Source organism: Eublepharis macularius, chromosome 2, assembly GCF_028583425.1.
Source record: "Eublepharis macularius isolate TG4126 chromosome 2, MPM_Emac_v1.0, whole genome shotgun sequence".
NCBI lineage: Eukaryota > Metazoa > Chordata > Lepidosauria > Squamata > Eublepharidae > Eublepharis > Eublepharis macularius.
In genome coordinates, this window is record NC_072791.1 from 191,191,875 (window position 1) to 191,219,469 (window position 27,595).

A 27,595-nucleotide genomic window follows, 5' to 3' on the forward strand; every position below is an offset into this window, starting at 1 on the left:
AAGTGTTAAAGACACTCCAGAGCAGTATTTTAGAAATGAAAACTCTGAACTGGCACGTGTTTATTAGCGTTTTCCCTGCCAAAATGCTCCTGGATCACCACAGAACGGGCACTAAAGAAATGCCAGTACCACAAAAAACAGTGGGAAGCATTACAGACAATGCAGAACAAAATTTTAGACATGAAAACACTGAATTGGCATGCTTTTATTAACCCTTTCCCTGCGAAAAAGGTCCTGGAACACCATGGAATGGGGCCGGAATAGGCACTAGAGAAAAACTGTTACCACAAAAAGCAATGGAATGTGTTAAAGAAGCTGGAGAACAAAATTTTAGAAAACATTGTAGTCTCTTGCTTTTATTAACCCTTTCCCTGCCAAAATGCCCCAGAACAGCGCAAAACAGGCCGGAATGGCCGCTAAAGAAATGCCAATACCACAAACAGTGGGAAGTATTACAAACAATGCAGTACAAGATTACAGACATGAAAACACTGAAGTGGCACATTTTTATTAACACTGTCCCTGCCAAAAGGCTTTCAGAACACCACGAAATGGGCTGGAACAGGCACTAAAGAAATGCTGTTACCACAAAAAACAGTGGGAAGCAATACAGATACTGCAGAAAAAAAGATTTTAGAAGTGAAAGCACTGAACTGGAACACTTTTATTATCCCTTTCCTTGCCAAAAGGCTTCCAGAACACCACGGAACAAGCCCGAATGGGCACAAAAGAAATCACAGTACCACAAAAAACAGTGGGAAGCATTGCAGACACCAGAAAACAAGATTTTAGAAATGAAAACACTGAACTGGTATGCTTTTATTAACCCTTTCTCTGCCAAAATGCTTCCAGAACAGCACAGAACAGGCCGGAACGGACACTAAAGAAATGCCAGTACCACAGAAAAAAGTGTGAAACATTACAGACACTGCAGAACAAGATTTTAGAAGTGCAAATACTGAAGTGGCATGCTTTTATTAACCCGTTCCCTGCCAAAGAGGTCCTGGAACACCATGGAACGGGCCGGAAGGGGCACTAAAGAAGTGCTAGTACCAGAAAAAACAGTGGGCAGCATTAAAGACACCAGGGAACAATACTTTTGAAAGGAAAACATGAAAATATCATGCTTTTATTAACCCTTTCCCTGCCAAAATCTCCCAGAACACCACAGAACAGGCCGGTATGGGCGCTAAGTAAATGCTAGTACTTTCTAGAAATATCACGTGTGCCCTTGTTCACAGAAAAATCTTGAACTAAACATGGAGGTTGCAATCCATCTAAACTAGTCATCAAGTCTTCCACCTTGCACAAATACTGTCTGATACATGGGGTTGGTTGCCAGGTTCCATAGAAAGGTTCGGATGAGCTACAGGTGAGTTCTGGAAAGGCGAGTTTGCCAGATTTTCAGGCGGGGAGAACAATAGAGAATGGGATCAGAACAGCAGGCAGCAAGTTTTTCTGCAGTGGCTCAGGGCTTTAAGTGCACCCAGACCAGGTTTTCAAACCCCCTCCCCATTGTCTGGAGTTAGCCTGGGGCTTAAAACATGGCTTCAAGCCAATACCGGTCGCCTGGCTGGAGGCTCCAACAATCAAAAAGAGATGTCCTATTAATATATATATAATCAACCAAACAAAGGAAACTGCTACCCCATAGACCCATTCAGTCAGTGGGTCAAAATGAAGATGAGTGCAACAATGATGGAAAGGGGCTGTGTGTAAACATTGAACTGTGAATGAATGTGAACAAAACTTGGCGACACGTCGGTTGGAAAGCTGCCTGAAGCATGGCTATTTGGAGAGGAATTTGACTAAAGCGTCGGTAAGCGCATGGAGAGATGATTCAAGCATATAGGGGAGAACAGCAGAGCTGATTTGAAGAGTGGGAGACTGGATAAGGTTGCCAACCTCCAGGTGGGGCCTGGAGTTCTCCTTGAATTACAGCTGATCTCCAGGTGAGAGATCAATTCCCCTGGGGAAAATGGCTGCTTTGGAGGAGGGGGGGTGTGCTTTACGGCATTATACCCTGCAGAGGTTCCTTCCCTTCCAAAACCATGCCCTCCTCAGTTTCACCCCCAAATCTCCAGATACAAGCAGGAGTCAGCAACTGTAAGACTGGACAGGCTGAGGCTGGTGGAGCAGTAAATGTCATATGCTATAGAATATAAATGATAAGGGGCTTCTAAGCAGGAGTAGGTTTGCCATTATGGCCTGCAGGAGAATATTTCCCGTCAGATGATGTCCTGGGGTACATCTTCTCCACACACACACACCCATTAGTGCCCAGGCAACCAGGAGGGCCAATAAAGCTACCTAGGCAAGAATCAGGCAGCGGTACAGTGGTGCAGAAAAGCCTGGCACTGCAGCTGCTGCCTGTCTTCCTCACTTGTCTTGTCTTGGCCTCACTTGCCCCATCAGTGATCACTCTTGACCAGAGGCACCAGCCACAGATGACCAATGATGAGGCAAGTGAGGCAAGGATGAGCCGAGGGAGACAGGCAGCAATAGTCCTTGGCTTCACTGTGGGGCTAGCTGCTGCTGCTGGCTTGTACTTGCATATTAGCCCATTAGCTGGTGGATCTCCATCAGATGAGGCAGTGGGGCTGGAAGAGGGATAGGACCAGTGGAGGTGAAGTGCCATTTTCCATGGCTATTTTGGCAACGTTGTCCACCCCTGTTCCTAAGTCATAAAGATTATCTGTTTCAGTCATTGGTTGCCCTGATGAATGCTCTACACTGGTCCTCTGATTAGGAGACTGCATCCCGGTTTGTCTTATCAGTACCTTTTGATATTGTTGACAATGCCATCCTGTGACAACACAGCATTCATATTTGCTAACAATGTAACCTGGAACCAGATAGTTGGGCTATATGGAAATGTATATCGCAAAGACAGCTCTGTCTGCCACGCAGGCACAAAGATGTAGGTAGATGACATGCACAAATGGGGTGATCTTCACTCACTGCTTTGCAAACTGGTGGTCGGACTCAGGGCAACCATGGTGGAATTCAGAGCTCTAAAGGCAAGGTTTGGAATCGCACACACCCCGCATACGTGATAGAGAAAGGCTTCTCACATATGCAAAGGACAAAAGCATTCAGGTGGTGGAACCTAGGGGGACAGACGGTCCTACAGATATGAGGGGCCAAGGCCATGTGATTGTTGAAACCTTGAACTGAGCCTGGTAACTGATGGGTAGCTAGTGGAGTGATTGCAGAATGCGTGCTCTGTCTAGTTCCTGCAGGTAAATGAGCTGCAGTGTTCTGCACCAGCTAGAATCTCCTAAATAGAGTACATTACAGTATTTTTGTCTTGATGTTACCGTGGCATGAATTCAGGTGGCCAAATTGGCTGTCTCAAGGTAAGCTAGTCTATGTCCAGGCTAGTCTGAGTTGGGAGAAGGCCTTTTTTGCAGCTGCATTAACTTGCTTTCTAACTACAGTGCTGGATTCAGTATAATCCTTTGTCTCTTAACTGAGAGTCTCTCTACATGAGACATCTGACACGTGAAGAACATGTGTCAGGAGGAGCAATGTTAGCCAGAAAGGGTACTTTAAAAATACAGAGACAGAGAGGTGAAATTGACAGAGCCTTAGGGGAGGCCTTCCTGAAGGCAAAGATGAAATTAACAAACCCTGTGAGGAGTGAACTCTGTGGGCGGGGCCCCGGGAGCGGCGCAGCCACAACCTGTCTTTGTCTTTGTCAGCATGGATTTATCCTCAACAGGTCCTGCCAGACCAACCTCATCTCCTTCTGTGATCAAGTGACAGGCTTACTGGATCACGAGAATACTGTTGATGTAGTTTATCTGGATTTCAGTAAAGCTTTTGGCAAGGTTCCTCATGATGTTCTGATGGGTAAACTAGAGGACTGTGGACTGGACTCTAGGATAGTTAGGTGGATAGGGAACTGGTTGGAGAACCGCACTCAAAGAGCAGATGTCAATGCATTTCATCTGAACGGAGGGAGGTGCCCAGTGGGGTGCCACATGGCTCGGTCCTCAGCCTGGTAGTTTTCAATATTTTTATAAATGATCTGGATGAGGGTGTGGAGGGGCTATTCATTAAATTTGCAGATGACATCGAATTGAGAGAAGCGGCAAACAAAACCAGTAGATAGGGATAGAATTCAATGAGATTGGAACACATTGGAAAAGTGGGTGGATGTGAACAAGATGCAATTTAACAAGGATAAGTGCCGAGTTCTACATCTGGGTAGCAAAAATGAGGAACACGCATACAGGATGGGGATTATACTTCTGGTTAGCGGTGCATGTGAACAAGATCTTGGGGTTCAAATGGAACGTAAGTTAGATATGAGCAGCCAGTGTGATGCAGCAACAAAAAAGGCTAGTGCAATCTTAGGGTCTATCAATAGAAGCATAACATCCAAATTGCATGATGTCAAAGGGGGACACGATTGCTCTCTTTAAGTATTTGAAGGGCTGTCACTTAGAGGAGGGCAGGGAGCTGTTCCTGTTGGCAGCAGAGGATAGGACTTGCAATAATGGATTTAAATTATGGGCCAGATGGTACCAGCAGGATATTAGGAAGCACAGTAAGATGGGCTTCGGAGGGGTATAATGCCACAGGCACTGACCTCCAATGACACCATTGTCTCCAAGAGAGATAACGTCACCATATGGAGTTCAGTTGTAATGGAAACAGATCTCCAGATGCCATGTGGAGGTGTTGGCAACCCTACTAGAGAGGAGCCTCTGGAGTATAGTGACAAAGAGGCTAATCTCTAAACCATCTGCTGTCAGAGATTTTAAAATCTCTCCTTTGGCGGTCATTGGTAGTTCTTGGAGATCTCCAGGCAGGTTGGCAGCTACTGTAAGGAGGTGCTTCAGACACCCCAGTTGCCAATACCCAATACCACCATTGTCTCCAATTTAGGTAAAATAGGACATATGGAGTTCAGCTGAAATGGAAGGAGATCTCCAGGTATGGCAACCATAATATGGAGGGTCCTCAGTGGGCTATAATTCCACAGAAGCCACACTCCAAAGCCACCGTTCTGTTCGAGATAATTAAAACTTGTCATTTGAAAGTCATTTGTAATTCCGGAAGTTCTCTAGGTGGGTTGGCATCAATTGCCAAGTAGTACCTATGTGGGGTATAATTCCACATAGGCCAGCCTAAGAAGCCTTCATGTCTCTGAGAACGTTAAAATCTGTCATTTGGAGATCAGCTGTAATTTGTGGGGATCTCCCAGAGGGTTGGCAACCACAGCAGAGTCATGAAGCCAGGAGGCCTTAGCATGGACCTGCCTGTTGCCAGACCTGCCACTGTTTCCCAAAGAACCCCAGGAGCAGTGAAGCCTGAGGGTAAGGGCAGAGGCATGGACCAAGCTCAGGAGCGCATGCCTGACAGCCCACGGCCTTCCCCCTGCTGAGGAAATGTCTGGCAGCCCTATTGATTACAACATCTTTAAATGTTATAGTTGCACTGTTTGTCTACATTTCCATAGAAACAACTGATTGTGCAAAGTAACACAAATTCAGTATCTAGAAAACATTGGTAAGGAAGGGCTTTTCCAGGTGGCACAGCTTTATTCTTAACCTGTGGATGTCGTTGTTGTCATTGTAGTAGAATATCCAGTCTCTATACAGTGGATGGAATATAGGGTAACTATAATGGGACAGATAGGATCAACTCTTCATGTTAGATTGCAAATTTCTTTGGACAAGATTCTGTCTAAAGAGCAATTTATACTGATGGCATTGTTTTAAAAACATTATTTTCATACAGAATATACTTGTGCTCTGGTAAGAAAGAAAGAAAGAAAGAAAGAAAGAAAGAAAGAAAGAAAGAAAGAAAGAAAATGTGAGATATTGTTTGTCACTATGTCATCATGAGTGATGACATGGGTATTATTAATACTAATGAATAATATTACTAATTGTTACTAAAGTGAGATGGACTGTTATGTAAACAGATATGTTTGGGACATTCCTTTCTCTAAATTGCTGTGTGGTCTTTTTGGAGTGTAACTACTACAACCAGTTCCCTGACTGTTGCAATAGGTCCGTTGTGTGCTGTGGAGGATCCCACTAGAATAATAAAATGGAATGAAAGGTGCCCTTCCTGCTTATTATTTTGCTGGTTTCAAGGCTTGGAACAGTTGAAAGGATGTTTACCTGTGAAGCACAACTTTCTCGCCTTCTCTCCCCCTACCTCTCCTGTAACTCCAAATGCCCCCTGAAATCCTGCACCTGGGGAGGGGGGGGGAGGCAAGAAAGTCTTGCTCTGCAAGCCAAAATCCTTCAGTCAGCAGAAACACTCTGATGGCTCCAAGCTAGTGTTCGCTGTTCCATCTGAATATCAAATTATAGCTTTCATTTTACCTCCAAACGGAGACTGCAAACTAAGATTTTCCAAGTCAGATTTGGAGAAGAAGCACAAACCATAGTTTGGTGGTTAAGGTATAATGGCAAGCAATGGTTTGAGTCAAATTATGAATTGCTTCACAATCACAACAAGCAAAAGTGGTGGGAAGGGTAAGGAAAGGAACGTGAGAACACAAGACTTATTTATGTGGTAGAAAACTGTAGTTTAGTTTTATGTCTGCACTGTCCACTCCTATCTTGCAGCTCTGCTAGTTATCTGTGCTTAGATAGTCCTTCAATAATAACTTTCCCCCTTGTATCATACTACATCTATTGCTTTGGTCCTTCTCATATTTATTGCAGCAATTTCCCTTTTCTTTCTTTTTTGTTTCTCTGGTATTTTCTTATTAAAAAATTCTCCTGAGCCTTTGTCCAATTCTTTATTGGCATTTTCACTTTATTTATTTGGAGTTTTTTGCATGCATTCATTCTCTCTCTCCTTTCTCTTTTTCTTCTGAACTTTTCCAAGCAGAGCAGAAACATGGAGCCATGTGTAATCTGAATTTTTTTTAAAAAAACAGAGTTGGAACTAACTACTTTTTCTGTTGACAAAAAAGAAACGAGTCTATGTCATGGGAGCTGCATGTTGGTAAGGAGTTGTGGTAAGGAAAGGAATTAGATGAGACAGAGAAAAAGCTGGTTAGATCCAGCCCAGAATAAACCACAGCTCATACGTTCCATTTGTTCCTATTTTATGTTATCTGTCCGCACGTTACCAGAATGGAGCCATTTTCCTTCTAACTCCTGCTTAATCTATATCAAAATAGATCACATGTATTCCTCCCTGTTCACTTGTACTCCATACAATTGCGTGGAGCACAAGTGGCGCACAAGTGAACAGGGAGGAATATATGTGAGTCTGTTCACTTGCCATTCAAGTGTAATTTGTCACTTCTAGCTTGGCCCTCAGTCCCTCTTTTGATGGTGAAAAGTTAAAGTGATATGCTTCCCTGTGGCACCTCCTTCCAAGCTCCACCTGTCAGGCCACACCCCTCCTTTGCCTTCCTGTATTGTCCTGGGCTGCCTCAAGCAGCTGCAGCAGGAGTAGCTGATTTGGCTGTGTTGGTCAGCCACAGCTGTGTCTTGCTGGGTGGCTGTCAAGCGTCTCTGGCTAAGCTGATTGCTGAAGGCAGGCCCAGCTGTGGCCTCTTGGCTGGCTGCCCAGTTTCTCCAACAGAACGTCTGTGGCAGCTCCACCTGGAGTTGCTTGGTTCCTGGTGTCTCCTGAGCCAGGTTATTGCCTTCTAGCTGGTGTATAGGCTGGGGCGTGCCTCTGAGCTGCTGTGGCTGCTTCTCCTCCTTGTCTGGTAAGGGCTGTGCTTGGGCAGCTGCTGGTCCCTATTCCCCCTGCCTTTGCCCCCTCCCTCTGCTCTGCTTAGCCCCCTATCTTCCTACTGGAGGGTGGAGCTAGCTGGCCTCGCCCTGCCCCTTCTAGCCCTCTGAGGCTTGGGAGCTTCATCTCTTCCCCCTGGTGAGGCGGGTTCTGGCCCCAGGGTGCCGGCTGGAGTGGCTGGATAGCTGTCTCCCAGATGCCTGCTGTTGCTTCCTCCCGGCAAGTCTGGAGGCTGTGCCTCAGACCCCAGACAATGACAGTCCCTGAGTAGAACAACAGCCCCTAGGAGTAGAAATATTCAATTGCAACTGGAGTCTGAAACGATAGACAAGGAAAAATACTTTATGTTTTAGTTCAGGTGGGTTGGCAGCTACTGTAAGGAGGTGTTTCAGACACCCCAGTTGCCAATACCCAATACCACCATTGTCTCCAATTTAGGTAAAATAGGACATATGGAGTTCAGCTGAAATGAAAGGAGATCTCCAGGTATGGCAACCATAATATGGACGGTCCTCAGCGGGGTATAATTCCACAGAAGCCACACTCCAAAGCCACCGTTATGTTTGAAATAATTAAAACCTGTCATTTGAAAGTCATTTGTAATTCTGGGAGTTCTCTAGGTGGGTTGGCATCAATTGTCAGGTAGTACCTATGTGGGGTATAATTCCACATAGTCCATCCTAAGAAGCTGCCATGTCTCTGAGAATGTTAAAATCTGTCATTTGGAGATCAGCTGTAATTTGTGGGGATCTCCAGGAGGGTTGGCAGCCACATCAAGCCAGGCAGCCTTAGCATGGACCTGTCTGCTGCCAGACCTGCCACTGTCTCCCAAAGCACCCCAGGAGCAGTGAAGCCTGAGGGTTAGGGCAGAGGCATGGACCAAGCTCAGGAGCGCATGCCTGACAGCCCACGGCTTTCCCCCTGCCGAGGAAATGTCAGGAGAGCCTTGAGCCAGTACAGGATCTGATCTACTCCTTATGAGTAGCAGAGATGAGTCAGCTTGAAGAAAGAAGCTTAATGAACCCAGCCTCACCTGTAGGAGAAACTCCCTTTATAAGGCTGCAGCCAGCATGGGATTAGCTAGTCACAGTTGTGGTATTCTGGACTTGGCTGTTGGTGAGCTCTTAGGTTCTGGCTGCCTGAGCCTTGGAGGGTCACAGTCTTTGATTTTGGAATCTGTTACTTGACCATGGAGTTTGACCTGAGAATCTTTGTTGCTGGCCCTGTTGTTGTCAGAACTTGCCTCCAACCTGGTGAGCAGGACACTTTTCATCCTTCTGTTTCTATTTGTTGCTCTCTGTTATACCCTTAGATTATGTTGCTGCTGTTTCTGCTGGTTTGTCATGAAAATATGGTTTAGAGTGCATTACACTTAGTGATACACATGTATTCTAATGAACTTTGTATGTTTTAGAATTTTATTAGGCTGTTGCTTCTGTTCTTGGTTTAGGGCATAAATTGAGCCAAAATGTGTAAATATGATTTTCTCTTGTGCCTTTAATAAATATGAATCTGCCTTTTAGATCTCTTAGTGTGTCTCTATGTTGGAAGGGTAAATTCTTTTGAATTTTAAATTTCAGGCATGGGAGAGACGGAGCTCTTTCAATGTGCGATTATTCTCTTTGACACTGACGCCACGCCCTCCACTTTTCTCCATTTCTCAGCTTCTTCTGGTGGTAGCTGAAGTAGGTTCATGGTAGGTTCAGGTATTTCCACTGTTCTTGCGAGGTAGGACAGTCACGGAGCTGGAATGCCTTCGGTTGAACGTGCTGATCGCCTTGGTAACACCTCTGCGCTCTGTGCCTCTAGTTAGCCAGACGTTTCTGAACACTGTTCCTCCTGTGGGACAAGTGTCTCTGGACTTTGGCCCTCTCATGGGCCAGGTGTCTCCGGTAGTGAAGTATCTGGTACTAGATCTGCACTTGGGGTACCAGTGATGTGTATCATAGAGTCTCCTGGTTCTTCATCTGAATCAGGATATGTGATTTGGCTGTTCTCTTCAGTGGTTTCCCCCTCCCCCTTTTTCAAGTGTAGCCATCTCACTTTCACTGAAGTATATAGCTCTGCTCTCAATGGTTCTTCTGGTTTGTGGATCATAGATCCTGTATCCTTTGCTTTGTGCTGAGTATCCAACAAGAATTCCTTGTGAGGCTCTGTCATCTAGTTTGCCTCTCTTCCCCTTTGTAATGTAGGAGTAGGCCTTGCTTCCAAAGACTCTCAGATGTTTCACACTTGGTACATAGCTGTGCCAAAGTTCAAATGGTGTGGCTTCAGTAGCTTTTGTCAGAAGTCTGTTCTGTGTATATGCGGCACTGCTTCTCACCAAAATTGTTTTGGCAGTTGAGCATCATGCAACATACATCTCACCATGTCTAGCAATGTCCTGTTCTTTCTTTCTGCTGTTTCATTTTGTTCAAGAGTGTAGGCCACTGTGGTCTGGTGTTCTATGCCTTCCTGTCTCAGGAATTGCTGTGTGGCATTGGAAGTTTGATGTTAAGTATTGGGGAATCAAATAAACTTGAAGACCATATTTTGTTCCATTGTTCATCTGTTGGTGTGTCACTATCTGGATACCACTTTTTTGAAAGCTTAGGATTTGGGGTTTTAAAATGTGAAGAAGGATACTGTATACTTTTGAAATTAGGCCTTTTCGAGTAGATCCCATATCATCTAATAGTAATTCAAATTCTGTTTTTGGGTTGTTCATGATTTGCTTTAAGTTTATGTGAGAGGCCATATGGTTAAGTTGGAGGTAGGTGTACCATGGGATATTGTGGTGAGTTTTCTAACACTGATTTGTCTAAGATCCCTCTTTTTTGAAGCAATAACCACCAAGTGAGTTATTTTGTATTGTCTCCAGTTTTTACTGAAAGCATAAATTTGACCGGGAGGAAACCAGCTCTGTGACAAAAAGAAGAGAATCTAGAAATTTCAGGTGTGAGTTTGTTTCTATAAAGGTCCCATGTTTTTAAAATAGCTGTGAGAAAGACATTTTGCTTAATAGAAGATGGTTGAGAGTTTTGTTTGTTCCATATTAAATCTTAGATAGACACAGGGTAGTGTAGTGGTTGAAAAATTTTGGTGCAATCTGTTTGGACTCCTATTTGTAATATATGAAGTATATTTGTTAGACGGATTGATTTTTGATAGTCTATGTCTGGATAATTAAATCCACCCTGTGTATTCTTTAGTCTTAATGTGGTATAGACAGTTCTTGGGTGTTTGTATTGCCACAGAAATTTGTTTAAGGTAGTTTGCCATTTGTCACATTTAATAACTCGGATGTTATTTGTGTAATGGTTTTAATGTGTTTTTCTTGTAGAAGTTGATTAAAATCTGATGGGATTTGGATTCCTAAATATGTTTAGTGTGTTGGCGATCATTGGAATTTATATTGTTGATGAATCAATTTCAGTATAAGTTGTAAAATATATAGGCAGAATCTGTGATTTATCCTGAAATCTGGACTTTTTTGAGGTAGGGAAAGGATAATGCAGGTTTTGAAATATAACAGCATGTCATCTGTGAACATGCTTAATTTATCAGTGTGTGAATCAATTGTTATTCCTTGTATCTGATTGTTTTCTCTTATAGCTATTGTCAATGGTTCCACTGCGATTGCAAATAGTATCAGGGAAAGAGGACATCCTTGCCTTGTTCCCCTGTGGAGGAATATTTTTTTCTGATGTTGCTCCATTGATTTTTACTTCTGCGGAGGGATGTGAATACATTGTCTTACTTATTTGAAGGAAGTTATTTCCAAATCCCATCTGTTTTATGTAAATACGAATTTTCAAGAGACTCAAATGCCTTTTCCATATCCAAGGATAAAAAAGCTTCTTCAGTGTGTTGTTGTGTGCAGAATGATATATTTAAAGATGTGTATATATTGTCTGAAGTCTGTCCTAGGGCACAATACCCCCTTCCCCCCTTTTTTGCAGGTTTTTACAGTACTCTCGCTTTCCTTGAACCCCCCCACCCTTTTCCTCTCTGTGCTTTAATAAAATAGCTCCAAATTGTGAAACTTCTTTCTTAGAGTTTATATCATTTGTAGTAGGAGAACCACATACTGCTTCCTCAGTGGTAGTTTCAACAATATAGGCATATTCTTGTTCTTTAATTGCTTTCTGTGTACAAAGGTATTTCAGGAAGAACCCCTCTTGCTTTGCTTGCTTCTTCGTTCTTTCTGCCTTTAGTTTGCAGAACTGAGATCCAGATGTTTTTCATCAGCCATAGCTCCCTAGAAAAATAACAATATTTCCTAAGTTAGTTGAAGATCAGTCCAGCATTAAGCCGAGACTGTAGTTAACACAAACCCACTGAGTCCAAGCCATACAAGACAGGGAGACAGTTCCGTTTAGGGTGGAGCATGCTGCATGGGAATGAAGCTAGCCAATCATGGGGTGAGCAATAGTGAGGTTATAGTAGTAGGTCAACGTATGTCATGTGACCCTTAACTCCAGGCTTTGCTGCTGGTGGAACAGATCAACTAGTGGACTGGAGGATCCTTGAAAACGTTACCACAATTGTATCCTGAGTATTAGTCCACCTTCTGCTGCCCCTTCCCGTTTATTAATTTAGCTTGTGGCTGAGACCATATACTGGAGCCATAGAGCCAATGGCTCATAGTTGCTGAGTCCCAGGGGTTATTATTGCTGACTTGTAAGTAGGGCATTCATATAGCTTTAGGGAAAGGTATGGGATCAGTTGCAAAGTTCTTAGTGCAGAGGTATTTTTCCCTGCACTCGTTCCACTGCAGCAAGTATGCTCTGTGCATTGCTACAGCAGAATTTCCCTACTTTCCTCCCTTTTATTGCAGCCATGAAGCTGACTTTCTGCCCATTTCTTTCCAGACACAGCAGAATAGCTGTGAAGATTTTAGTGTTTTCCACTCTGCCTCTCCTCTGGGTGTTGCTGGGATACAGTTTGCTCTATGAAGTGGTTTCTTTTCTGAGCTCTGGAGGCAGTTTCCCACCTTTTCTCCTTTGTTTTCCCCTTTGTTTTCCTTCTCCCTTCTTGCTTGGCTTCCTCAAGTTGTTGAAACGTTTCTTTTTGCAGCATTGGAAGCTATTTCCCTGCCTTTTTTCCTGGCTGGCACAACAGAGTGTCTTCTACTCCCACCCCTTCTCATGTTTGCTGTGAGACAATGAGAGAAAGAATTATGTTGTGCTTGAAAAGGAGATACTTTTGTCTGCAGTTACTTAGTTTGCTTGCTTTCTTCTCTTTAGCTGGCTCTCTGGAGAGCTAAAAAGGAGTAGTTTCAGTAAGGATTGTTCCTCTCAAGTTGACGGAGACTTCTGAGATAACTGAGTCTCCTAGGCTATTTTGAAATGCAGCAATGACTGGTTATATTATCTCAAAGCAGGATGATATAACTCATAAGGTTTGCCTTTTTCTTTTCCTTTTTAATCTTTTTATTAACATTAAAAACAGCATACAATGCATAAATAAAAAAACAAATTACATAAGCTTAAAGTCAACTATTTTACAAGAAAAAACAAATATTGAAAGCTGGTGACATACTAATAATAACAAAATAGCAATAAGATTCAGTTAAAGAACAGCGTTGTTACTTTGCAGAAGAGAAGGTTCATTCTACTTTGTAAAGTATAACATGTAGCTCAAAAACACCATGATATAAACTATAAATGTTTTGGAGGGTGCATATCATTAGTTAACAAGCAATCCAAAAAAGGGAGCCATTTTGTCATAAAATCGATCTCTTTTGGAAAATGTTGAGATTGGTATATTAAATCATAAATCTTCTCCTGGATAAAATAATCCCAAACTCTAAAAAACCAACTGTCAATGGATGGGATTTTTGGGAACTTCTAATTAGCTGCCAAAAGAGATTTTTCCAGCCATTAAAAGGTTTTTGGGATATCAACATTGTCCCATTGGTTTAAAAAAATTAGCTTAATATCAGGGGTATTTCATAGCCTGTTATTTCTTTTATAATCCTTAAGATATCTGTCCATTAATTTTTTACAAAGGGACAATTCCATCAACAATGATCGAAAGATCTTATCAAACCACATCCTTTCCACCAATAAGCTGAGTTGATAAAAATAATGAAAGTCTTTTCAGTGTTAAATAACATCTGTGGATAATTTTATATGCTTGGATTTTGTTGTTTATGATGCAAGTATCTGTTATGTTAGAAGACCAAATTTTCCTCCATTGGTCTGGAGGGATTTCAGATCCACAATCATTTTGCCAATCTAATTGGTATTTCTGAGGTTTTAGTTCAAAGGTATTAAGGAGCAAACTGTAAAGTTTGAATATCAAACCTTTTTGCACCAGATCAGTATGGTTTAATAGCTGTTCAAATTCTGTCATAGAGTCACTAAGAATTTTTTAATTCCGATTTGCTACATCATATGGGAGAGTTGGAGGTAAGTAAACCATTGTAGTCTTTGCTGAAATTTTTGTTCTAAGTCCTGTTTACTTAAAAAATCTGTTTGTAGTTATATCAATTAAACGAGTCAAATTCTTTTGTTGCCAAAAGGACATAAAAGAATTGGATTGGCCAGGAGGAAACTGTATTTGTCCTAAAAAAAGATGAAAACCGGGATAATTTTGGCAGAATCTTGTTTTTCTATCGAGACCATGTATTCAATATATCCACTAAAAAGGGGTTATTTATTGAGTTGCATAAATGATCCATTTTAACATTCCAAATTAGATTCTGTAGTACAAGAGGTGTGTACTTATTGTTTTAACCTAATCTAAGGAAGTTGAAGTTTGTAAAATTTGAATTACATCCAATAATCTGGTAGATACTTGGTATATGTCAAGATCTGGGTAGTTAAAAAACCCTTTCCAATATTTTAATCAGAGCATAGTAAAAGCGATTTCCTGCTTTATATAGCTCCATAAAAATTATTTAACAAAGTTTGCCAATTTTTAAAATTGTTTTCTGTGGAATCCTAAGTGGAATTGCTCTCATAAGAAATAAAAATTTTGGGAGGATAAATGTTTTAATTATGTGGTACCTTTCAAACCAAGAGAGGTTTAATTTGTTCCATCTGCCTAGGCTTGATTTTATTTGCTCTATAGTTATATTATAATTTAATTTAAACAGTTGTTTCAAGTCGGTAGAAAGATTAACGCCCAAGTATTTTATGTGCTTAGTAACCCAGCGTTAATTACAGATTTTTAAAAAGATGATTAATAGAGTCATCGTGAATATAGACCGGAAGCCATTGAGATTTCGCTTGATTAATTGTTAAGCCTGATACACTACTAAATTTTGTTAGCGTCTCTTGTAAGGGAATAATTGATTCAATAACATTTACCAAATAAAGCAACAGGTCATCAGCAAAGATGCTTAGTTTGAAATTATGAAGTTTAGTGGCAATCCCTTGTATTTGGATATTATTCCTAATTGCAAGTGCTAAGGGTTCCAAAGCCAAAATAAACAAAATGGGAGAAAGTTGGCAACCTCACCTAGTGCCCCTCTGAATGGCAATTTTATTCAAAAAGAAATCATTAATTTTAATTTGAGCCGTGTTTTGTGAGTAGATCAGATCTATTGTCCTTAGAAATTTATCACCAAAGCACATATGTTGTAGCACTAATTTAAGATATTGTATCTCAATAGTATCGAAGGCTTTTTCAATATCGAGAGAAATAAAGGCAGACTCTATATTATTTGTTTGGCAATATGAAATTAAATTTAAAGTTTTGTAAATGTTGTTGGTCAAATCTCTAGATAGCCAGATTGGTCCTGGTGAATATAATGGGAAATGAATGCATTTATCCTTTTAGTTAGAACCATAGTAAAGTTTTTGTAATCTTTCTTAGAGTTCTTAGCTTATCAAATATTTATTAACAAATACATATTTGTATATATTTTCTATTTTTTAATTTTTCCAATTTTGTTATGTAAAAAAATAGTTAACTCTCCCTCTTCTTTGCCACTAACAAGTAACTACAAATCTTAAAAAACAAAGTAAATTATTACAACCACTACTTATATCCAGTAACCCCTAACTATTGTCTTATAATTACCTATATGATTCAGTAATGAACTATAACTATATACCAATAAATTATCCAAGATCAGAATTAAAATACACTAAACTAGTAAGCTTAGTAACAAAAATTACAGTAGGCAGTAATTTGTTTTGTAATGGTAAAGTAAAATATTATTGCACTAATGCACTTTATTTCTAGAGACTAAACACTATCAAACATTGATTTAGGGAATCAATAAAGTCACTACTTAAACTAATTAACGTTTATATAGAAAAAAACTCCCACAATGTAACCCCCCTTAAACCTTTATCACGATACCCCTCTTTTCTCCCCCAATTCTTATTAGTAACTGTTCAACAAGGAATATAAAAGTATAAAACTGTAGTAAGAAAAAATAGTTAAACAAGTGTAGTTCACTTGGACTAGTGTGTTACTTCACACACTAGCTATTTGGTAAAAAACCAACCCTTAGGAACTACCAACCCAGCAGGAGCTACATTAAAGAAGAAACCCTAGGCTCCCCCCACCTAGAAGAAGAAGAAAAAATTAACATGAGGAAAATTTCATCTTCAACTGTTGAATAAACTCTGAAGCACATTCCTAATTTAAGTTTAACATCCTCTTTGGTGTTTTTTGTTTTGTTCTTAACTAATTGTCCTGAATAGGGATTTTACTCCCTTTTTGAGGAGAAGGTGTTGATGGGAGTTTTCTTTTTTGGCTATGTTTGCTGACATCCATCGGAATCTCCAAATGTAAGCTCTGCAATAATTGTTCACCCTCATCTAAGTTTGAAGCAATCAATTGTTTCCAGGGCCGGCGCCAGAGGTTTTAGCGCCTGCGGCAGCGGGCGCACACGCGCCCCACAGGAGGCGTGATGATGTCATCGCAGACGTCATCACGCACCACAGGGGGGCTGGGCTGCGCGTGGACCGCCGAGCGCAGAAGCTGTGGGCTGCTGCTGGAGCAGCGCGTGGAGGCTGCTCCGTGCGCTGCCCCAGCAGCAGCTCACAGCTTCTGCGCTCGGCTGGGGTGGAGGAGTGCGCAGCGGAGCTGAGGTGGCTGTCTGCAGCAGTAGCTGTAGCCAGCCAGGCAGCCCCGTGCCGCCGCCGCCACATGCCCCAGCCGAGCGCAGAAGCTGCGGGCTGCTGCTGGAGCGGCGCGCGGAGGCTGCTCCGTGCGCCACCCCAGCAGCAGCTCACGGCTTCTGCGCCCGGCTGGGGCGGAGGAGCGTGCAGCTGAGCTGGCGTGGCTGGCTACAGCTGCTGCTGCAGCCAGCCAGCCAGCTCTGTGCTGCCGCCACCGCGTGCCCCAGCTGGGCGCAGAAGCCGCGAGCCGCTGCTCGAGCGGCACACAGAGGCTGCGCCCAGCTGAGGTGTGTGGCGGCGGCGGCGGCAGCAAGGGGCTGGCTGGCTGGCTGGCTGGCTGCAGCAGTAGCTACAGGCGGCCCTGTCATGCCAGCTTCGCTGCGCGCGCCTCTGCCCCCAACACCCCCTCCTGCGCCCCTCCAGTGCCCGCGCGCCCGAGGCCACCGCCTACCTGGCCTCCATGGGCACGCCGGCCCTGATTGTTTCCTGTTCTGAATGACAGAATTTAATAAAGTTGCTCCATCTGTAACGAATGTTAGCTCTTTGCAAGGCTAACGTTATCAGTTTTAGGTCTTTCCTTTTGGATAGTACTTCACCAGGCAAATCAGGAAAGATGTAAAATGGCTTTTCATTGAAAAAAGTGGACTTTTGATTCTGGTCACGTCCATTATTTGTTTACGTATTTTGAGGTCTGTAATTTCCACAATGATATCTCTTGGGAGATTTCTCTTTTTAGCAGTCTGTTCCGATCCCAATTGAAAAGCCTTAGTGATTGTTAGCTTGCCATCGATAGGTAAGTTGAGCAGAGAGCCATTAAGTTAGCATTGTAATAAAGTTATCATTAATAGATTGCGACTCTTCCACACCTCTTATCTTTAAAGTGTTCCGTCGTGCAGCTACTTCAAGGTTAATTAATCTCATTTGATAAGAGTCAGAAGCATCTTGGAGCTCACGGATATCCTTCTGCGACATAAGTGCTAAATCTAGGGCATTTTCAACTTTTGCGTTTGTTTTAGTGAGTTCCAGCTTAATGTCTGCCAACTGCATTGAAAGGGGCTGTATTAAAGCTGACATTTGTTTCAAGAACGACTGTTCAAGCTGTGCTAATTGTGTTATTAAAGGCAAAAGCTGTTTATTTACCTCTGCACAAGCTTCTAGCCTTTTGTCAGCTATGTTTGTGCTGCTTTCCACACCACGGCTTTTTTGCACTACCGAGTCAGCTCCTTCAAAAAGGTTTTGCAAGCTCTTAACCGCTTTAGATGGTGTTTTTTTCATTAGCCCTTGTTTTTTCATATCCTTTACGAAATTTAAGCTTCAGAACGCTTTATCTACAAGCTTCCAGGTGGGGGAGAGCCGGAGCACCTTTAATGTGCATCCATCTTGCAAGAGACCGATGCCACACCCCCAGGTTTGCCTTTTTCAAGAGTTAATGATCTCATATTGCCTATCCAAAGCCATACCACACTGCTGTTATTCAAAGAACAATATACACAAATCGCTGACATCTTTTTCACCTTAATTACTTCAACTGGTCCATTTATGGTACAGGTTTCTCATATTTGTTTTACATAGTGGGAAATGTCATGGTGACTCTAACTTCTTGTGTTGTGATTGGTTGGTCCAGATATTGTTTATGTTCTTGTGAGATTTTTTCAAATTTCTTGTGATGATAAATAATTTAAAATACGATTAGTGTCAAGATTATCTGATGTACAAAGGGTTTGGTAGTATTCAGCAAATACATTGGCTAATTTTACAGAATTAGTTCGGATTTTTCCCTGAGCACCTTTAATAACTTGTAAAGAATGTGAGGAGGTTTTTTCCTTTAATTTTCAAGCAAGTAAGTTTATAGATTGGGTGGTCACATCCAATAATTTTGTTTACTATAAAGTAGATGTTCCAGAATTTGAGAAATCTCTAAATTTTTCCAGGATTTTTCTTTCTGTTAGGAAAGTTGTTTATATACTCTTGCTATAAGTATTTGTGTTCATCTTTTAGTTTTCTTATTCTAGATATCGTTTCATTTCTAATGTTTTCTTTTTGCTTTTCATGACAGGAGGCAATAGAGATTAATTTCCCTCTAAGCACCACTTCCATAGCGTCCTACACGTGGATTTGAGGAACGCCACATAGTGTATTTGTTTTGAAACATTAGAAATTAAACAGATTTCAGAAGAAATTTGTTTGTTAAATAAAAGTGATTTAGTTTCCCATTTGTTTGATGTCATTTATTCTCAGTGTACATGCTGTCCAAGCATAGTCTGTCCACAATTTGTCACCAATGCTTGATGTAAGAGTTTGGCTAATTAATTTAGGAGATAAGAATATGTAATCAATCATGTATATATTGTGGATAGAAGAGAAGTATATATAGTCTGTTACCAGTGGGTTTTGAAGATGTCAATTGATCTTAGCAGCTTAGTAACTGTATTGTTAATTTTAATTGCTTTGACACAATAGGCAGTAAAATTTAAAAGGTCATTCGGAGAGGAGTGATACAAATGTTTACTGCTGACACATTGATTCACCCATGCTGAATGAAAGCAGACTTGAAAGCCAAGGGAATCAAATGCACTCTGCATGAAGACAGCTCGTCAGGTTGTTTTGATTTACAAGCAGCTCTCCACACTTAGTGAAAGCAGCTTTCTCAGTAATCATGCTTTGCAGTATTATCCAATAAAATTTTTAAAGTTTGTATATGTACACTCACACATTATGCAATGCATTTATATTTTGTATCATTTTCATATTTATCAAAATACTTAAGTTCACAGGTCAAGGGATGGTGTCATGGAACTATAAATAATAATAATAAATAACTGTTCTTATATACTGCACTTCTAGACATATTAGTACCTCACCCAGAGCGGTGAACAAGTTAGGGTTATTCTTATCCCCACAATGTAGCTGGGGCTGAGAGGAATGGCTGACCCAAGGCCACCTACTGAGCTCATGGCAGTAGTGGGATTTGAACTAGTAGAGTGCTGATTATGGTTTAGAACACATACTTAGTGATACATATGCATTCTAAATAACTCTGAGCTTTACTGTAGTTTTTTTCTAGTATGTTGTATAACTGGTGCTCCTTTATCTTTGACAGCCAATTAAAAATAGTGAACAGTATCAGATAAATGTTCTGTAATTGTTAGCAGGGACCAAGGATGATCTGGTCATGTAACTTTTCCTGTCGTTTTTCCTATTCATATCTCCTATCTTGCAGCTGGACATGGTGTCACTTTTGGCTAGGTAGAATATCACATGATTGGAAATAGGAATAATTAATTAAATTATGATTGTTTTGGTATTTATCTGTTATAACATGAAAAAGATCTTAGATTTCTGCATAAGATAACATATAATAATGCTAAGCCAAATAGCAGATCAGGGTTTTGGCCAAAAGAAATCTCGAAGTTCTAGGTGGGAAACTTACCCTTGTAATGTGTGCTATGGGAACTTGAATGCATTTCATAGTTAATCTGACTGAGTTAGATTTTGTTAAGAAATGTTAGGAAACTTAACTCTTGTTGTGTTTATCTGTTCTACTTTTGTACGTTATTCAAATAAGCATTTATATTTTGATACCTCATTTAATGAAAAAGACTAGTGTTTGTTAATGAAAGAAATCATTAAACCGTTAGGAGGAGTCTCTGTCTCCTGGTTGGGAGAGTGCAACAAAAAGGTCCATCCCGTTTATTTTGTACTGACAAACAGTTTCTCTAAAACAGAATAACCTGTTTTCAGTTCTCACTTGAAGGTTTTAAGCTGCTCAGGATTTAAGATAAAACCCTTCAACCCATCCCCATTGAGTATTTTACTTAACTTTTAAACATTAAGTAAAAAGTATTATGTTTAATATTTATGCCTAATATGATTATAGAAGCTATACTGTTTGAATTATCTATATACTTATTTATGTGGGTAAACTTACAATTTTATGACATTTTTACCATTTTATAACATTACAACTTTGTACCACAAGTTTTAAATTTTGCATGTAGAAAAGGTTGCCAAAAATTTTTCTTTAAAAATCCTCATCCCCATCCCACGATGACGACAACGGGTTGCCACTCCCTGGGGCCCCTGGCCCGCTGGATTGGTTGATTATATATATTAATAGGACATCTCTTTTTTGATTGTTGGAGCCTCTAGCCAGGCGACCAGTATTGGCTTGAAGCCATGTTTTAAGCCCCAGGCTAACTCCAGACAATGGGGAGGGGGCTTGAAAACCTGGTCTGGGTGCACTTAAATCCCCGAGCCACTGCAGAAAAACTTGCTGCCTGCTGTTCTGATCCCATTTTCTACTATTCTCCCCTCCTGAAAATCTGGCAATCTTGCTTTCCCAGAATTCACCCGTAGCTCATCCATACTTTTCTATGGAACCTGGAAACCCCATATATCTAGGCACGTAGGAAAGAGATCCCTACTCAAATATGCAACCAAGGATAAACCACACAAGTAGGGCAATGAGCAATCAACACTGGAATCACAAGTCATATAAATAATACTCTTGAATGTTAAATAAGTCAAAACAGTACAAATAAACAATCAATGCATACAAAGGTGCAAAGGAACAATCACTGAAGTAGCAGGTAAGTAGTCAATCACTTCAGAGTACAAATAATGAGTCCACAGGTAAGTAAGAAGTCCATAAGAACAACAGTCACAAAAAATAAAATGGACACAGGAATCTCCTTGTCTCAATTTCAGGTGGAGCCAGTCAAGACAGGATGCACACAGCAAGCTTGCCCCACCCAACATGCAGTGCCGGCTTGAATCGAATGTTTCATCCAGTTGACCTCTTCAGGGGTTTAAAAGCTACTGCCATATTAAAAGAATACAATAAATATGTAAAACAAAAAGCAATTTCTAAGCTAATAAATCATTCAAAAATTATATACAAAAGTCGTCTTACCAGCAAAGGAATGAATAGTAAATAAACTGCACTTTAAAGCACCATCAACAGTCAAATCAGTCACATCCAGCGTCCATACGCTTACAAAATTACAGGGAGGAGGCAAGTTATATATTGACTCATTAGAGCAATTAACAATTTAAAGAGACCCTACAGTCTCAATGCCATGAATTCACACTGTGTGGAAGGTATTACACGAAAGTAACTACCAAGGAACAGGGGTAACTTACGAAAAAACAGGAGAGGTCCATTTCGCTATTTAGACTCTTAGGTTTTAATGAGTTTAATGTAAAAATTCATTGTGCCTCTCTTCTTAATAGGACATTATGTTGATTATGCGGAGGAACACCTTGTCCGGAAAACAGCACTGTGAAACGAAAGTCTTCCTCCTGGTGTCCACACAAGTTAAAGTGTTCAACCAGGGGAGCCTCTTCTACATGTAAATGTATGCGAGACGTGTTCCAAGAGGCGAGTTTTAAGATGTCTGGTTGTGCTCCCAACATATAATTTATCACACATACAGATGATTAGGTAAATTACTCCCCCCAACTGACTAGTGGTGAAGTGCTTGGATGTAATCTGTTCATATGGAGGAATGGAAATGTGTTCACGTCTCAAAGCCAGGCGGCATAGCCGGCAATGGCCACATTTGTTGTGTCCACGTGGCAGCAAAGAACCTTGCCCTATCGATCGGAAATCAGAGTGGACAATAAGGTATTTCAGATTCCTAGTCCTTCTAAACCCTATTGCCGGGGGAGTCTCGCAGCCTGGAATATGCCGTAGTTATGGCTAATATTTGAGAATTAATCTACGTATAGGGTGCGCTTTAGAAGTAAAGTCCACCACCCATCTGATCTGTTTCTGGGTATTCCTACTCTTTAGTTTGAACAAACTCTCTGGGCATGGAGCTGGCACGCTCACGAGCCTTCTCCAGTACAGTATTGGGATAGCCTCTATTGTAGAAAGATTGAATGATGTTACCTGATTCCTTTTCATAATCTCGAGGGTCAGAGGCATTACCTTTTAGATGAAGCAACTGACCATAGGGTATATTAACTTTTAACTGGTGGGGATGACAAGAATCAAAGTCCAAGTAGGAAAGTGTTCCAGTTCAGTGCTTTCACTTCTAAAATCTTTTTTTCTGCAGTGTCTGTATTGCTTCCCACTGTTTTTTGTGGTAATAGCATTTCTTTAGTGCCCGTTCCAGCCCATTTCGTATTATTCTGGAAGCCTTTTGGCAGGGACAGTGTTAATAAGTGTGCCACTTCAGTGTTTTCACATCTGAAATCTTGTACTGCATTATTTGTAATGCTTCCCACTGTTTTCTGTGGTATTGGCATTTCTTAGCGGCCATTCCGACCTGTTTTGTGCTGTTCTGGGGCATTTTGGCAGGGAAAGAGTTAATAAAAGCATGCCAATTCAGTGTTTTCATGTCTAAAATTTTGTTCTACATTGTCTGTAATGCTTCCCACTGTTTTTTGTGGTACTGGCATTTCTTTAGTGCCCATTCCGTAGTGTTCCAGGAGCATTTTGGCAGGGAAAGGGCTAATAAACATTTCTAAAATTCTGCTCTGGAGTGTCTTTAACACATCCCACTGTTTTTTGTTGTTCCACTATTTGTTTAATGACCATTCCGGCCTGTTCCGGCTTTTACCCTGTCCCAAAATCTAGTCGGTCTTTAAGGTGTGCTGTGTGTGTGCGCGTGCGTGTGTTTGTGTGTGTGAGAGAGAATGAAAGACGTCCAAAATGCCCTATCATTACAGTCCTGCTCAGATACTGCAAACTAGAGGATATGGCCTTTATTGAGTCTAGCCATCTCATTTGGGGGGTCTTCCTCTTTTCCTACTGCCTTCCACTTTTCCTAACATTAATGTCTTTTCCAATTAGTCTTCTCATGATGTGAACAAAGTATGATAGCTTCCGTCTCATCATTTAAGCTTTTTGGCCGTCCATAGTATCTTTAAAACCCTCCAGAACAATTCAAATGCATCACCTTTCACCTGTCAGCTTTCTTCAGTGACTGGAAGAAAGTTGATTCATTGGAAATGTAGTGCTGGAGGAGAGTTTTATGGATACTATGAGAAATCTGGCATTACCACAAGCATGCACAGGATTCTGCTTTTGGTACAATACTACAAATAGTATTTTCATATGGTTGCAAAAGTGGAGTCTTGTACTTACTGCTGAACACAAATAGACTATTAGAATCCAATGTGGGCAGCCTTTTCAAAAACGTACATGTAACTACCATGTCCAGATATCAAAGGATTATTGGCTTCATCAAACAGAAAGTGAGATGACATGCAATAGGAGGGCTGTACTGTAAGGAAGCGGTTTCAAAGAGGTGTATCCGAGATACTATGTACTGTCTGTTGCTGTAAGTATGATCCCACTGGGTAGTTTCTAGGTTTAATATGTCAGTCTTAGAATTGCTTATACTCAGTTTCAGAATTTCTTCCACTCTGTATTGGATTTTTGCTGGTTTTAAATCTTTGCAAATTTGCATGTATATACCTTATTACATTATTTACTGAAATGCTGTTAAATAAATGAGTGCTTTATCATGAGTCCAAGACCTGTTTTTCGTGTGTTTTTTTTTAAAGTACAGTGATATTTTACTACTGAAAAGGTCAATGATGTAATATATAAAAATGTGTAATATGAACATGTTGAAGAAAGAGATTAAATATGTATTTATATTGAATTTGTAAATTTGAGACAAACTTCCTCCCTATATCTCCTTTTACCTATAAATAAAATTGTTCTTTAAACATTTTCCTCTATTTTGCAAAAGTTTTTGGATGAACTCCCGCAGAGGGTCTCAGTGTTGTTTTATTACTATAGACTATGTGATGTCTTAGTGGGCACAATTAAGCCAAAATTTTGGGTTATGGATTACCTTTGGTTACCTGTTAAATCTGTGGGATTTAAATTTGGACAGCAATATTTTCTATGGCCCTGATCTAGTTTTGATCATGTGCAAAATTAGTTTAATATTTTCCTTACCTATTTTGTACTATGTTTTCAAATAATGTTCAATTTCTCCTTGAGCATTTTAAGAGGATTTATTAAAGTGGCAACAATCCTCCCCCCTCAAACATACACATACCTGGAAGAGTGAGGATGAATGGAAAAGAAGCAGGGTTGTTTATTTATACAATGCTTATCTTTAAAAAACAACCACCAAAGAAATCAACTATCGCTGTTACAGCAGAAGTGACAAAAGACAGGCCAGTCTCTCACACTACTTTCTTGTTTCTAGTTTGGTGTAGCGGTTAAAAGTGTGGGACTCTAATCTGGAGGGTGGGTTTGATTCCTTACTCCTCCACTTGAAGCCAGCTGGGTGACCTTGGGTCAGTCACAGCTCTTCTAGAGCTCTCTCAGCCCCACCCACCTCACAAAGTATTTGTTGTGGGGATAATAACATACTTTGTAAACTGCTCTGAGTGGGCTTTAAGTTGTCCTGAAGGGCGGTATATAAATCGAATGTTGTTGTTGTTGTTATTATAAACCAGCCCCCAATGAATAAGGCCTACCTCTACCATTCGGCTGATTGTTACAGAGGTTTGTATCACTTGCTTGACTCATAAAGGGCTATTTACCCTGCAGGCATTGTTTTGGGGTGCACATGCTCTCTCACTGGCACATTAAGGCCCAGATTGTATAGACTAGATAAGGTAACAGATGAATTATCCAGCCTCCAAGAAGGGAGATTAGACAGGATGCCCTTTTGAGACCTGTATAAATCTGTTATTTGTATTACAGTCACTGGAAATGGATTAATTAAACTGGACAAGCTATATCAACTATTGTTTTCCCCTACCAAACCAGGATTAGTGCTTTCCTAGACGGGGAGAAGGAAACAATTTTAGGGAGAAGATGCTTGGGGAAGTAACAAGTCTGTAAAATGCAGGAAAACAAAAAAAGAAATAGCATGATCCAGCCAATATTCTGTAGTGATTTCCAGAAGAGAGTGAAGCACTTGACATCAGGGGGGACTACTTGAGGGCTATAGTTGGCACACAGGGACATATGGAAGTAGACAGTCTTTCAAATATGTGGGTCCCAGGTCATGAAGGGCTTTAAAGGTCATAACCAGCACCTTGAATTTAACTTGAAAAACAGACTGGAGCCAATGTAGCGGCTAGCCCCTGACAATAGTCAGGCTGCTGTACTGTAAACCAGTTGTAGCTTCCCAGTTGTTTTCAGGGGCATGTTTGTTCCTGGTTGTTTTCAGAGGGCATTGCAGTAATCCAGCTGTGAGGTTATAGAAGCACGGATCAGCATGGCCTGATTGGCTGAGTCTAGGTAATGAGAGAGTTGGCAAACCAGATAGAGCTGATAGAAGGCACTCCTGGCCACCATGCCAACCTGCTTTTTAAAAAGCATGGCAGGGTCCATGAGTGTCCCCAAGCTCTTAAATTGCTCTAAAAAAGCCAACTTCACTATATCCAAGCCAAGTGAATCCAGTCCCTCTACAGCAGTGCTTCCCAACCTTTTTTCCACGGATGAACCCCTAAATCAATTTTTCAAATCCCAAGGAACCCCTACTTCTGAAACCCTTTACAGACCAGAAAAAGTTGATGGTGGGAGGTAAAGTCAATTATTGCAAAATTATTATCATTTGTATTAATAATATAAAACAAAGAGAGACACATTACAACTAAATGTAACCTTAATATTGTTGGAATATGTTTATTGTATGTTGTCATATTGCCCTTCTGAATATGTCTAGGAATTCCAGGTTTTCTATCTGCCTGTGTTTAAAGAATTTAATGGCTTTACTAATGAATTCTTAGCATGAATTAAATGAAACTTTTACTTAGGCAGACAAGAGGTTTGAAAGCTTTTATTGTCATCCACTAGCCCCAAGATGTCAGGTGTACAACTGAATTAGGAGAGAATATTTATATCATCTGGTGTGTGAAATGTAACAGATAAACATCAGCTCTATTCAGAGTTAATTGAATTCTAGAGAGTCCAGTTTTAGGTAATGAAGGCAGAACATACATATCTAAACGGTTTGATTTGTGAAATTGCCTTGCCTCGGTTTGCATAAACTATGGCACCTCTCAGATCAACAAACACCAGGGTCAGCTTCTTCCTAGCATTTGCATCATGAATAGTAAAAGGGATTTTCAGTTAGGTAGGTTGTAGGATCTTCTTTTTTAGAGGCTTAAAAAAACTTGGGACAGGAATTTACAGTCAGTAGGAAAAGTTTTAAAAGTGGGTTGTAATAGGTGACCCACAAGATTTCTTCCAGCTTTGGGATTCTACTCTTATTCTGTTCCTTTGACAGGTATTCTGGTAGATTAGTTTCAGGTGGGTAGCAGGTGAGTAGCTATGTTAGTCTCTAATAACAGAACAAACTTTGAGTCCAGTACCACCTTAAAAACCAACATTTTTTTTCAGGGTATAAACTTCTGTGAGTGAAACTCCCCATTATGGCCTCATAATTCACTACTATGAATGATGAGTGTAAGATGCTTTTTCCTGTACCAATTCCTTCTTTACTAGAGACAGAAACGTCCTTCTTCAGCAGTGGCAAAGGAAGAATAGAGGGAGGGAGGAAGATGCTCTTTTTTCTTTTTATAGTTGACTCACAGAAGGTGGAACAATCCCAAAGGGTGGGAAAATGCCTCATGCTGTCAGCTTTTGAAACATTTGTGGCAGGCCTGTACATTTGCAGTTCCCATGTGAGATTGCACAGAAGACATGATGAACAGTGTTTTGTTTTTTGAAGTGCCGGTACCCCAGCACAGATGGCCCAAGCATTGCTAGCTAAAAGAGGTGCTCGTAGGATATACTGACACATACTGGCAGGGGAAAAAGCCCCAAGTAGGGCTTGCAAGAAAAGAAAATGAACATAACAGGAGGCAGAAAAAATGTATGTAAG

The 27,595-nt window shown here is 40.9% G+C and overlaps 1 protein-coding gene across 1 annotated transcript in view; it reads right to left on the bottom strand.

Annotated features, from left to right (window-relative positions):
• The window catches only part of LY75 (lymphocyte antigen 75), a 126,467-nt gene that overhangs the window by 15,565 nt on the left and 83,307 nt on the right, over positions 1 to 27,595 (bottom strand). The window lies entirely within an intron of this gene.